Source organism: Mustela erminea, chromosome 10, assembly GCF_009829155.1.
Source record: "Mustela erminea isolate mMusErm1 chromosome 10, mMusErm1.Pri, whole genome shotgun sequence".
Classification (NCBI taxonomy): Eukaryota; Metazoa; Chordata; class Mammalia; order Carnivora; family Mustelidae; genus Mustela; species Mustela erminea.
In genome coordinates this window covers 80,033,734-80,048,111 of record NC_045623.1, presented here as the reverse complement: position 1 = coordinate 80,048,111, position 14,378 = coordinate 80,033,734, and the positions used below count along the sequence as shown (strand labels likewise).

General features: G+C 43.8%; 1 protein-coding gene across 1 annotated transcript in view; it reads right to left on the bottom strand.

The window, feature by feature from the left end:
* Positions 1–2,925, bottom strand: part of RHBDL2 (rhomboid like 2) — a 49,405-nt gene extending 46,480 nt beyond the window's left edge. The window contains exon 1 of the mRNA XM_032361172.1: positions 2,679–2,925. The gene's annotated coding sequence lies outside the window, so the exon portion shown is untranslated. The remainder of the gene's footprint in view (positions 1–2,678) is intronic.
* Between the last annotated feature and the right edge of the window lie 11,453 nt (positions 2,926–14,378).

The following is a 14,378-nucleotide window of genomic DNA, read 5'->3' as shown; positions in this document are numbered from 1 at the left end:
TCAGATTGTATTTATTTGAGAGAGAGAGAGAGAGACAGAGCAAGCAGGGGAGGGGTAGAGGGAGAGGGACAGAGAGAGAATCTCCAGCAGACTCCGTGCTGAGTGAGCATGGAGCCCAACTCAAGGCTCAATCCCACAACCTTCAGATCATGACCTTCAGCAGAAACCAAGAGTTGAGCACTTAATCAGACTGAGCCACCCAGGCGCCCCTCTCCTTCTAACACCCCCTTCTAACATTTCTAACTTCCAAATTCGAACACCCCCTTCAAGACTCTGTCCTAAACACCCCCTCTGCAAAGCCTTACAGGCATCTGCCATGAGCCTGCCATTGGCTAGGCCCTGTATCCAGTAGACAAGGCAGACATGGTGGAACTAAATGACGCTCATCGTTCCCTCTGCAGCCTCTGTTCCTGTCTAGGGTACCATGCCTTCTTTGTATTATCACCATCTCCTTTATGTGAGTCTTGAGATTAGGACTTCTGTTTCATTCATCTATGAATCCCTATGAGGGAGCCCACAGAATACATCAAAAAATGTTTGTTGGACCCATATACAAAAGGATTCATCAAACATTCCTGTATTAGGGACACCCAAGGTGCTGGTTACACAACTGTGAACACACAGACATGGTCCCTGCCCTCTTGTGCCCAACAGAGCACTTGTATGAATAAATGATGGGTGAATGAGTAAATGAATAAATTGAATGAATAAATAAATAAATGAATAAATGAATAAGTAAATGAATTAATGAATCAGGAAGGAATGTGCCCCTCCCCATGGGGATGAAGCAACCCAGGGCAGGAGACGTACAGGAAGTGAGAAGTTGGTGTCTAAGAAGTTGGGAGAATAATCATGTCCTTTTGTTCTCTCTGATACACAGGAACTGGAAAGACAGCAAGGAGTTGAACAAAGAGCTTGGATAGAGTCTGATCTAGACTTGAACTCTGGATCCATTGTTTATCAGCCCTGTGACCTTAAGCAATCCCTTAGGCTTAGCCTGTTTGTATCTCCCAGTGTCTCCATTTCCTTATCCGTAAAATCGGAATAGTAATATCGTAACAGGGATAAGACAATGCATTTAAAAGCCCTTAGCCTGAGGCCAGGCAGAGTTGGTTTTAGGAACTGGTAGTTTCCATCACTAGCTCAGTGTGACTGCAAATTCAAAAACACCGCAGGGGAGCCTGCCCGGGAACTTCATCTCCCTTCCCTGGAGTCCCAGCCCTGGTTCGGGGTTCTTACCTCAGACCCGAGGGAGGCCCCTTCCCCATCCCGCCGCATCCCCACCCCTTCTGAGCCTCCCTCTCCCTTCTTCACCTCCCCCTTCTCTACCCATTCTGAGTGTACGCGTCTGCCTACGTGCTTTCAAGATCAGGGGTTTTCTTAGACATCTTTACAGACCTATGGAGAGGGGGAGGTGGCGGTTGGAGGTTCGGGGCAGGAACGCGCGAGGGGAAGGGGGAGCGTTGTGCTAAAGGAGAAAGGAAGAGCACTGGTGTTTATTAAGGACCCACTGCCTGCCGGGCACCGGCTTGGTGCCTGACCAGCTCCCTTTCATGCCATCTTCATGACAATACCACTCTTCAGGGGCTCCTGGGTAGCTCAGCCGTGGAGCTTCTGCCTTCGGCTCAGGTCACAATCCCCGGATCCTGGGATTGAGCCCAGCACGAGCTCCCGGATCCCGGGGAAGCCCGCTTCTCCCTCTCCCGTTTCCTCTGCTTGTGTTCCCTCTCTCACTGTGCCTCCCTCTGTCAAATAAATAAATAAAATCTTTTTAAAAATAAATAAATAAAACACTCTACAGATGAGGGAATGGGGGCTCAGAAAGTGAACAGGAAAGATGGGATAGGAATCCAACTGTCTGGTCAACTTCAAAATAATGTTACCTATGCCACAGGGCGCACCAGCTTATCATTATTAAATGTGTATGAAATAAAGGGCAGTTTCCCCAGTCCCATGAAGAGCAGAGACTGTGTGCCCCCTCCCCCGTAATACAGGTTTAGGCTCAAACAGTGATGAATAAACAAGTGAATAATAACACATGAATGAGCGAAATCCCTCAGACACCCACACCAGGAAGGAGGAAACAAGCCCGGGGGAGGCGCCTAGCAGGAAGAAGTCCTCCCTGGCAGCTGTCTCCAGTGCGGGGCACGCGGGAGGTCGGCCAGCCCAGGAGGGCTAGGAACTGGCTCAGCTGGAAGGGACTGGGGGCAATGCTGAGGGACAAAGGTGTGGAAGGGGGGTTGGTTATGGTGAAAAATGGGGTGAAGGAAGAGAGGGCCAGTGACTGACCAGGGCTGGGAAAGAGAATGCCATTACCTGGTCCCCCGCCATGTCCCTGGGGGAGAAGCCAGAGTCAGCCCCCCACTCCTAACTCAACATGGTATGTTTATTTTATTTCATTTTTTAAAGTAATCTCTACACAACTCACGACCCCCGAAATCAAGAGTCCCATGCTCCTTGGACTGAGCCAGCCAGACGCCCCCTCGACATCCTACTTTCAAAATGAAAGTTGCAGGATCCCAAGCGGCCATCCTGAAGACTACTCCAGAAGCGTCCCACCGCCGACTCCTTCCCGCTCAGACCCGGGACTCCGGCTTTTCTACCCCGGAGCGCTTTCTGCCCCGCCCCCTTCTCCGCCAGGAGGGCCTCGTTCCGCAGGTCCCAGCCCCCGCACTTACCTCGGGAGGCCCACGTCGTCCCAGCCAGGACAGGCTGCCCACCGCCTGCCAGGATGCCTGGGCCGAGGGGCTGCCTCTGCGGCCCTGACGTTCCCGCCCTGCCAGCGGTCCCTCCGTCCCTCCCCAAACTAAAATCGTTCCAACAGGTTCCCAGCCGCCCGGCCCACGGGGAGGGAACCTGATGAAATCCCCTCCCCGCCTTGACACCCAGTCTGGGCCGGGCTGGGCGGCTCTGCAGTCTCACTCCTGGTTTGGCCCTGGATGAATGAGTCCTCCCCTCCGCCGGCCTGGGTCTGAGCCAGAGAGCCTGCGACAGTCTCCGGTCTTTCTCTGTGGCTCCGGTACTGGACTCCATTCTGTCTCCAAGTCCTGCTTTCATGCCTACATCTGAGACCTTCCCCACTGTGCCGTCCTAGGGAAAAACCTCAGCAGGGTGGTCTCTGCCGCTATGCCTTTGGTGGTGGTGTGTTGGGAAGCCAGATCTGGCACTGGACACCGGAGTGGTGTGACTTGGAGACCCTCGGCAGAGCCCCCCTGGGCTCTGTCTACCAAACTGGTTCTACCTTGGCCCCTGGTGAAATAGGTTTACTAGTTTCTCATTATTCATTCAGTGCATTTTAATAATTCCCATCTCACTAGGCCCTGGGGAGGGTTGATATGCCCTTAAGTATTTTTTGTAAATTAATAAATTCTCATTTAGGATTTGAACATCGGTTCCTTCTGAACCTTGTTAATATGAATCAGTGCCTACAAAATCTCAGTTCTGAGATTTTTATTTATTTATTTATTTATTTATTTAAAGATTTTATTTATTTGAGAGAGAGAGACTGCAGGGGACGGGGGTGTGGAAGGGGCAGAGGGGGAAGCAGACTCCCTGCTGAGCACAGAGCCCAACTCTGGACCCTGGGATCATGACCTGAGCAAAGGCAGATACCTAACCAACTGAGCCACCCAGATGCCCCCTTCCCCCTGATCAAATCAATCTTTGCAATGCTTAACCCCCACCCCACCACCATCACAGTGCCTAGGGGACCTTTTCCCATTTGGATGTTCCATTTGGAATTTCTACAAATGTTTGTGTGGCTTTTTTTTTCTCCAGCAGCTCTTAGCTGCTCAGGCAGAGAAGATGGCAGGATTGAATCAGGTTTAAGTGCTACAGAAAGACCAGAGCCAAGTATCCTGCTGGCTCAGTACAGCACCATTTCTCTGAGAACTGCTCCTTCCCATACCACCCCTTGGGACTTTGGCTGTCATGTATATATTCTGTGGCCAACATTGGTCACAGTGATTGGACCAGAGAAGGACATTTGACTGGGGACAGGATGAGGGGGACATACAAATTTCCATTTTCCTAAAAATTTGCACTGGGGGCAGAAAGACTTCACTCTGTCTCTGTCTGTAGCTGAAATGAAAAACGGTAAATCTGGGAGCTACAGAGTGTTCCACGTGTGGAGCAGCAGAGTAAAGTAACTTCCCTGCCTCTGAGCTTACCGCATCATTGGGGGTGGGGGTGGGGGTGGGGGGGTGTCTTTCCCTCCTGTGTGTCTCCTTTATTACTCACATACAACACTTCCCCTCAGACAGTTCCGGTTACCAAATGCATGGAGGTTTTCCCCCACCAAGCAGTTCTCTGAGATACCAGCTGGGGGTCCTACAATTTAACTCAATTCTGACACTGCCGACCCGGAGATAGTAGCTGATCCCACAGATTAAGGGCTCGGTCCCACAAGACTGTCCCCCACTTCAGATGCCCATTGCCAGTAACAGGTACCTGGGTCACCCACACCACCTCTCTGATGTGGCTACAAATCAGAAGTTCCCATACTCCTATTCTCTGGTTTAGTTAATTTACTAGAGTGGCTCACTTGGGGAAATACTTACCGTTACCAGTTTATTAAAGGGTATGATAAAGGATACAAGTGAATGGCCAGATGAAGATGTGCATTGGGTAAGGTCTGGGAGAGTCTCAAGCATAAGAGCTCTGTCCCCTTGGAAACAGAAGGGCTGCGTACCCTCCCCATTCCTGGATGGTTCATGGACCGGGACTCTCTCTGAACCCCATACTACTGGGATTTTATAGAGGCTTCCTCACATAGGCATGATCAATTACTAAGTCCATTTCTAACCCCCTCCCCTCTCTGTAGAAATGGGAGGGGAAGAGCTGAAAATTCCAAGCTTCAAATCAGGGCTTGGTCTTTCTGGGGACCAGCCCCTTCCAGGAGCCATCCAGGAGCCCACCCAGAGCCACCTCTGCAGAACAAAAGTGGCTTCTAGTGCTCTTATCACTCAGGAATTTACAAGGGAGCTCTGTGCCAGGAACATGGGAGAGACCAGAATATATTTTTTATTATCTCACACACATCCTAACAGCTACCAAAAAGTATTTAAATTATCTGGGTGTGTGTCTTTCTCTTTCCCTGCTAAAGAGTATGCCCTGAGATTATGAATTCTTTGAGAGCAGTAACCCACTCTGTTTCATCTTTGTATCCACGCAATGATGCCAAAGTTTGACACAAAAGTGTGAAACAATAATTGTTTGTCAAACTTTTGAACTCAAAAGCAACAGCTCCCACCTTTAGCAGATGAAGCCTCCCTCAGCCACCAGCAGGTGTCAGGACATATCTCTGTAGCTCCTGACCACCAAGCTTCTTGTCCGAATTTTGATTCCTAGCAGGCAGTAAAACTACGGATGAGTCCCTAGAGGTGTGCAGTGTATGGGATAGCTCAAGACCCCTGAGTATTAGGCCACTCAGCAGGAAGCAATATAAACTAAGCTGCATAAAGTTACTTATTATATTCTTCCAGACTCCATGGAGTATGTTTCCCAAATGCTGAATTCTTTCCTAAATGTCCTAGATAAACTGCAAATGTGAATATCCCAATAAGGTAGCTTTCTTTCTGGGACTGAGCATTCGTTACATGCTTAAAATATATGAAATATGCATTTTTTAAAAGTACTCTGTTTATGAAAAAAGACATATTAACCATTCACAGAAAACCCAGTACAGCTAAAAACTTTAGACAAAATGTAAAAAAAAAAAAAACTTTTTCAATGCGTGACTAACCTTGGCTGATATCTAAGGGATTCCTAGGAGAAAACAGGAGTAAATGAAGGCTAAATGAACAAATCTATTTAAAGAAGACACACTCCAAAATTAAGAAAGTCGGAAAGGTTGAGAGTTTTTATTATTAAAATAAAATTGACATATAACATTTTTTAAATGATTTTATTTATTTATTTAACAGAGATCACAAGTAGGCAGAGAGGCAGGCAGAGAGCCTGATGTGGGGCTCAATCCCAGGACCCTGAGATCATGATCTGAGGCGAAGGTAGAGGCTTAACCCACTGAGCCACCCAGCACCCCAGCATATAACATTATATAAGTTTAAAGTATATAAAGGATTTTTTAAATTTTTTAAAGTAATCTCTACACCCAACATGGGGCCCGAATTCACAACCCCAAGATCAAGAGTTGCATGTTCCACTGACTGAGCCAGCCAGGCACTCCCAAAAGTTTTTTTAAAACAGGTGAAAACATGATTAAACTAACCAAAAGAGAGTTGGTATAGTTATATTAATATCACACAAAATAGAATTTAAGTTAACAAAGTTATCAGAGATAAGGAGGGTTACTATAAGTTGAAAAGAGCTTCTGGGTGGCTGGCTGGCTTAGTACATAGGGGATGCAACTCTTAATCTTGGTGTTGTGAGTTCAGGTGTTGTGAGTTCAAGCCCCATGTTGGGTGTGAAGCCTACTTAAAAAATTTCTTTTAATTTCAAAAAATTAAATATATATGTAAATATATATTTATAGATTTATTCAAATATATTTAATGTAGATATATAATAAATATTAATAAATACACATACATAATAATATATTAATATATAAATAAATATATAAATATTTAAATATATTTAAATATTTATATATTTATTTATATTATATATATCTATTTATTTAAAGAGTTTTGAATTTACCAGGAATCTACTACAATTATAAATATATGATTGATTGATAGATGAATACCTACATACAGAGAAACATATATAAGAAAGCTTTCTGGGGTGCCTGGGTGGCTCAGTCAGTTAATCTCAGTCAGTCATCTGCCTTCGGCTTGGGTCATGAACTCAGGCAGTATCCTGGGATTAAGCCCCATATCAGGCATCTTACTCAGTGGGAGCCTGCTTCTCCCTCTCCCTCTGCCCATCTCTTTCTAGTGTTCTCCCTCTCTCAAATAAATAAATAAATAAAATCTTTTTTCAAAAAAAAAACAAAAAACCCAAAAACCTTTCTAAGGGGTGCCTGGGTGGCTCAGTCAGATAAGCCTCTGACTCTTGGTTTCAGCTCAGGTCATGATTTCAGGGTCCTGGGATCAAGCCCCACAACGGGGCCCTGAGCTCCCTGGGGAGTCTGCTTGAAGATTCTCTCCCTCTACCTCTTCCCCCCTCACTGTCTCTTTCTCAAGTAAATAATTTTTTAAAAAATACTTTTTATTAGCATCTTATCAGAGTAAAACCTAGTATTGCATAGGAAATATAGTCAATGGTATCGTAATAGCATTGTATGGGGACAGATGGTAAGTCTGCCTGTACTGAGCACAACACAAGAATAGACACAGCATAACCAGTGGACTTGTCCAATCACTGTGTAAAAGGCAACATTGAAACTAATGTAAAATTGTGTCGACTATACTTCAATACTTTTTTTTAAAGTAAAAAACAAATACATCTGTCATATATTGTCATATATGTCTATATCCAGAATGTCCTCAAGCAAGGAGGATCGCTGATAACACCAGGGCATCCGTTCTCTCACTCACTGCCATACTTCTGCCAATGCAAAGTGCGTTCCTTAAACAGAAAATCCTGCTGCAAAAGCCCCACCCACCCAAAAGGGAGAATCTGTCTTCTTTATCTGTATCCACCAGGATTCTAAACTGCAAGAAACAAAAAACAACTCTGGAAAACAAAAACAAAAACAAAAACAAAAAACAACTCTGGGTATTGCAAGCTGAAGGGCAATGTATTTATTGGTTGATTGATTGGTTAACATTTTATTTATTTATTTATTTGACAGAGAGATAGAGAGAGCACAAGTAAGCAGAGAGGCAGGCAGAGGGAGAAGGAGAAGCAGGCTTCCTGCTGAGCACAGAGCCCAATGCTGGCCTCCATCCCCAGGACCCTGGGATCATGACCTGAGCAGAAGGCAGATACTTAACCGACTGAGCCACCCAGGTGCCCCTGAAAAGCAATGTATTGAAAGGAGATTAAGTAGCTAGTAGAATTCATGAGGGCTGAAGAGAAGATTCATACTCTGGGTTATGCATCGAGAAACAGCAAAGTCAAGGAGTAGAATGGGGCAGGTGGTAAGGCCGCCACTGCTGTGGCTGCGGGGCTCTGACACACAGCTGTGCCCGTGGTAGCACTAGCATGGAATGCTGGCTGATGGCTTCCCCCACCTGCCCCCTGACTCCCGTGGCCTCGGCCTGTCCGGGAAACGAGTTTCCCTAGCTAGCTTGGAGGTAGGTGTGTGAGACCCGCAGAGTGCCGTCCACATGCCAACCCTCTTCCTGCACGGGATGTGGCCAAGGGCATACTCAGCACTTTCACCTTTTGAAGAGGATGATGGGTCCTATATCCCAGATGCAAAACCTGAAACCTAAATGCAAGACAGGAGTTCCAATATCAAGGGCCCAAAAGAAATTTCAAATGTCCACTACACTCTTAAACTTCAAGACCACCCCTGCCAGGGAATAAAGATCAATCTAAGAATTCAGCTAATCAAATTAAGAATTATGACTTAAACTAAGAATGAAAATCAACTCTGGACTGGTTCCAGTATATCTCACAGTGCCTGCTACAAACAAAACTCAATTCCAGATTCAAACCCTTACCACGTAGAGGACTAGGAAATTTAAAATACATCCAGAGACCAAGCTCCAAGAAGGTCTTAGAAGTGCAGTTTTAACCTTCCAGCCTCTGCAATGTAAGCAGGCTGGAACGGGGGGCTTGGTGTCAACCTTGAGCATGCCGTCTACCCCACTTGGCTCAGATACTACCCATTACTTCTATTCAATCTCCAAATGGTACTTTTTACAACTATTTTAATAGGTAATGCATTCATATGGTAAAAAAAAAAAAAAAAATGCAAACATCATCACCAGTAGACAATGAAAAGCAAATCTCTTAGTTGCCTTTATCCTCCAAACCCCACGCCCCCTTCTCCTCCTAAGAATCATTGATTTTTACTGGCTTCCTATTTATCATTCCAATGATAATCTGTGTGTATGTGTATATATATTCTTTTTGTTTTACATATATGGGACATAAAATGCATAGTGTTTTTCTCCAATCTACCTTTTTTTTTTGCTTATTTCATTTTTTTAAATTGAAACACACTTGACATATAATATTATATTAGTTTCACGTGCACAACACATAGTGATTCAACATTTATGTGTATTATGGGATGTTTACCACAATAAGCATAGTTACCCTCTGTTGCCATAAAGAATTATTACAATATTATTGACTATATTCCCTATGTCATACTTCATATCCCTGTGACTTATTTATTTCATAACTGGAAGTTTGTACTTTCTATTTCCCCCAACCTCCTACCCTCCCCTGCTCTGGCAGCTACCAGTTTCTTCTTTGTATTTATGAGTCTGTTTTTGTTTTCTTTTGTTTTTGTTTTAAGATTTTATATATTTATTTGACAGAGAGAGAAACAGTGAGATAGGGAACACAAGTAGGGGGAGTGGGAGAGGGAGAAGCAGGCTTCCCTCTGAGCAGGAGGCCCGATGCAGGACTCGATCCCAGGACCCTCGGATCATGACCTGAGCAGAAGGCAGACATTAACAATTGAGCCATCCCAGGTGCCCCAAACCTCCATTCTGTCTTCTGTAGTGGCTGCACCAGTTTGCATTCTCACCCACAGTACATGAAGGTTTCCTCTGCTTTTTCCTATACTTTTTTCACCCCAATCTACATTTTTAAAAATATTTTATTTATTTATTTGACAGAAGGAGATCACAAGTAGGCAGAGAGGCAGGCAGAGAGAGGGGGGAAGCAGGCTACCTGCTGAGCAGAAAGCCCGACGGGGGGCTCGATTCCAGGACCCTGAGATCATTACCTGAGCGGAAGCCAGAGACTTAGCCCACTGAGCCACCCAGGCGCCCTCTACGTTTTTCTAAAAGATTTTATTTATTTGTCAGAGAGACAGAGAGCAAGCACAAGCAGGGGGAACAGCAGGCAGAGGGAGAAGCAAGCTCCCCACCGAGCATGGAGCCTGATGCAGGGCTTGACCCCAGGACTCTGAGATCATGATCTGAGCCCACAGCAGCCACCTATCCGACTGAGCAACTCCCATCTGCTTTTAACACCTGATGAGAGAGAAGAGTCCTGGAGAACCCAACACCAGATAAGGATGGTCTGATGACAATGGGAACTCCATTTCTTTTTCATGCACTTTGTTTTTAAAAAATCTTTCTTTTAGGATGCCTGGGTGGCTCTGTTGGTTAAGCATCCGACTCTTGGTTTCGGTTCGGGTCATGATCTCAGGGTTTTGGGTTGGAGCCCCACATCAGGCTTCACTCCCTCTCCCTCTGCCACTCCCACTTCTCATGCACTCTCTAAAATTAATTAATTAATTAATTAATTAAAAAATCTTTCATTTATTTCTTATAAAATACTGCAAAATATTTAAATGCACAATAAAACAGTAAAAAATGAAAGTTTCCCTAAATTCCATTTCCAAAAAGTAACTAATGTAAATAGCTACCTTACCTATGTATCCATCTCATCTATCTGTCCACCAGTCTATCCTATGTGTATATATTTGCATAGTTTCTACAGCTTTAAATTCCTTCCTCTACATTTTTCCAAGTTCTTCACTGGCCAGAGTGTTGGATCTAAATTTGCCTCACAGTTCTGTTAGCTACTAAGGCTACAACTATTGCCTTAATGAATCCCTTAAATCTTGTGTCTCTACCAAAACTCCCCAAAGTAAACAAAGAAGCCTGATCTAACTGTGTCCTTGTTGCTTCTTGGTGGTAGACTCTTAAAATTCAAGCTCCTACATTCCCTCTTGGATTTTGCCAAAATTCTAAAAGCAATGTCTGCAGTTTACTCTGCATATATTCCCTAATGCAACAGAGGCTTGTTTTCAGACTCCCCTTAGCTCCTCTCTCCTGACCACTGGGAAATGGGATGGGAGTCTAACCCAAGCAAGGTTAATCAGCATTTTCCCTGAGATTTTTCAAGCGAAGTTGGGAGGAACTTTTCCTTGCTGAGGAAAAGAAAAAATGTGACTCTGTGAGTCTGGAATTGCTGGCAGCCACAGATCTACCACATTCATGGTGAAGTTGGATTTATCTTCCATAGCAATTTTATCATGTATTTTTTTAACATGGTGGAGAGGCAGAGGGAGAGGGAGAAGCAATCTCCCTGCTAAGCAGGGAGCCTGACAGGGGACTTGATCCCAGGACCCTGACATCATGACTCCCCAGTCAAAGACAGATGCTTAACCAACTGAGCACCCAGGCACCCCACAATTTTATTATGTATTAATAAAATTTTCTATTAATAAATTTTTATTAATAAATAAATAATTTTTCTAAATTTCCAAGCTTGCTGAGATACGATTGACATAATAGAGGCAAAGGCCAATTTTTTTTGCAGTCAATTTTTTTTTTAAGATTTTATTTATTTATTTGACACAGAGAGAGAGAGAAACCATGAGAGAGGGAATACAAGCAGGGGGAGTGTAGAGGGAGAAACAGGCTTCCCACTGAGGAGAAAGCCCTACTTGGGGCTCCATCCCAGGACCCTGGGATTATGACCTGAGCTGAAGACAGATGCCTGAACCACCCAGGCACCCCTTAATGTAAGTTTCTAATGTGAGATCATAGGACTCAAACTCACAACCCTGAGTCACGTACTCTACTCTCTGAGCCAGCTAGACACCCCCAGTCAAGTTCTTTATTATTAGACAACAGGTAGTATTCACTCTTTTGCCATACTCAGAGGTTCTGGATATTAAGAAGTAGATATCTTTGGGGGCCATTATTTAGCCTACCACGTGGGTTAGTAATGGGACATACTTTATCAGGCTATTGTAAATGTTAACTGAGTTAACTCACATAAAACTTATACATACGTAGCTCTCAGTGAATGTTGGCTATTGTTTTTATTATTATTTGTTTCTCTAATGTACTTTATTGTTTTTTTTTAGCCATCTCATGTCTGAACACCCTTCTTATTTTGAGGCATAGTCCCATTTATAGGTCTCAGGGAGAGGGAGAAGCCCAAATCATATTACAGAAGTTTGAAGGAAAACAAGGATTTGCCTTCCCTATCCCCTATTGTCCAGGTCATGGGCCAATAACCAAGGTTTGGCCAATAAGATGCTCATGCCTGGGACACTGGAGTCTTGAAAAGACTCAATTTGAGATTCTTAAGGGCTGCAGCAATGGTGTCAAGAGTCTCAAGCAAACTAATAGTACCTTGTATGTTAATTAATTGAATTTAAATTTTTAAAAAAGAGTCTGGAAGCAACAAATGTGCAGTGGTGAAAGAAATGATCAATGATATCTAGCCTTTTATTTTTCTAAAGATTTTATTTATTTACTTGACAGAGAGAGATCATGAGTAGGCAGAAAGGCAGGCAGAGAGAGAGGGGGAAGCAGGATCCCTGCTGAGCAGAGAGCCTGATGTGGGACTCGATCCCAGGACTCTAGGATCATGACCTGAGCTGAAGGCAGAGGCTTTAACCCACTAAGCCACCCAGGTGCCTTTTTTTTTTTTTAAGCTAGATTAATGGCTTTCTGTTCCTTTCCCGAGCCTGCTTCTCCAGTTTTCTCTTCTATAAGCTATAATATCCTTCTGATACACTCGTTTTCTTCCTAAGTTAACCAATTTTGGCTTCTATTGTTGCAACCACAACTCTAATTAATATCTATTGGTCTGCTGTTTGCGACAGTTAATTAACCATGACTATTAGACTTCCTGATGATATGCCCCCTGAAGGTGAGACACTGAAGACTTGATTAGAACTATTTCCTGAGGGGCGCCTGGGTGGCTCAGTGGGTTAAGCCTCTGCCTTCAGCTCAGGTCATGATCCCAGGATCCTGCTTCTACAACTCTCTCTTTCAGCCTGCCTCTCTGCCTACTTGTGATCTCTGTCTGTCAAATAAATAAATAAAATCTTAAAAAAAAAAAACAACTGGGGCGCCTGGGTGGCTCAGTGGGTTAAGCCGCTGCCTTCGGCTCGGGTCATGATCTCAGGGTCCTGGGATCGAGGCCCACATCGGGCTCTCTGCTCAGCAGGGAGCCTGCTTCCCTCTCTCTCTCTCTGCCTGCCTCTCCATCTACTTGTGATTTCTCTCTGTCAAATAAATAAATAAAATATTAAAAAAAAAAAAACAACTATTTCATGAAATCAAAAAATGTAAGAGACCGTTGATTATGTTACCTACAATAAGATAGGGAAAACATGGTTCACATTTCCCAGATTAGAGCAAATTTTGAAATTCAGAACCATCATGAGTCAGGAAGTCCTTCTTCCTGTATCCAGCACTCCAAAAACATTCAACACCTGTCTCAAAAACATACTAATTTTTCGGGGCTCCTGGTTGGCTCAGTGGGTTAAAGCCTCTGCCTTAGGCTCAGGTCATGATCCCCGGGTCTTGGGATCGAGCCCTGAGTTGGGCTCTCTGCTCCGCAGGGACCCTGCTTCCTCCTCTCTCTCTCTGCCTACTTGTGATCTCTGTCTGTCAAATAAATCAATCAAATGTTAAAAAAAAAAAAAACGACTAATTTTTAACAAGTGGTACAAATACAACTGATATCTACATGCAAAAAAAAATGAAGTTGGATCCTTAGCTCACACTATACACAAAAAATGAACTCAAAATGGATCATAGACTTAAATATATGAATTAAAATTATAAAAATCCTGCAAGAAAAATGGGAATAAAATTGTTGTGACCTTGGATTAAGCAACGATTTCCTAGATGTGACATCAAAAGTACAACTGATAAAAGAAAAATCAGGTAAGTTAGGCTACCTCAAAATTTAAATGTTTGTGCTGCACACACCGCCACCAAAAAAGCAAAATGAGAGAAAATATTCTCAAAATGGGAGGACAATATTCGCAAAGTGATATGTTTGATACGGTACTTGTCCAGAATACATAAGGAACTCTTAGAACTCAATAATTAAAAAGACATAAAGCTTGATCAAAAATTGAGCAAAGATTTTGAATAGGTATTTCTCCAAAGAATATATACAAATGACCAACAAGCACATGAAAATACATTCAACATCATTCATCACAGGTGTTTAGAGGAATCCAAATCAAAACCACAATGACATACCCATAAGATATCAGCCTGACCTCTAGAGAGGCAAAAGAAGAAAGGGCACTGAACTCAACCAATGATTGACGGCCAACCAATGGCCCCATGATTTAACCAATCTTGCTTATATAATGAAGCTCCAGTAAAAACTCTGGACTCTGAAGCTTGGTAGAGCTTCATGGCTGGCAAACTTTGATGTACCAGGAGGTGATATGCCCTGATTTCACAGGTAGAGGGCATGGAAGCTCAGCATTTGAGGCCCTCCCAACTTCTGTGGCTCTCCTTTGGCTGGTCCTGACTTGTATTGTTTATAATAAAACTATATTTGGAAGTATA